We start from the raw sequence: 246 nt of genomic DNA on the forward strand, positions 1-246 counted from the left end.
GAGCTCCCACTGGTGCTTCTGGTTTATTTATCCCACCCACGGCACCAGCAGAGACACCGTCCTCCCGCGAGCTGCCCCAGAGCACGCCAGCAAAGGGAAAAAAACGGGTCATTTATTGAAGATTTGATACAAATGGGCCCCCGGCGCTTTCCTTCGGGGACGCTGCTCCTTCCCTGTCGCGCTCCTTTCCCATCGCGCTCCTTTCCTGGACATCTCACGGTTTTCCCTTCAATCGGGTGGAGCAGG

This window comes from Cariama cristata, unplaced genomic scaffold, assembly GCF_000690535.1.
Source record: "Cariama cristata isolate BGI_N322 unplaced genomic scaffold, ASM69053v1 scaffold38085, whole genome shotgun sequence".
NCBI classification, from domain to species: domain Eukaryota; kingdom Metazoa; phylum Chordata; class Aves; order Cariamiformes; family Cariamidae; genus Cariama; species Cariama cristata.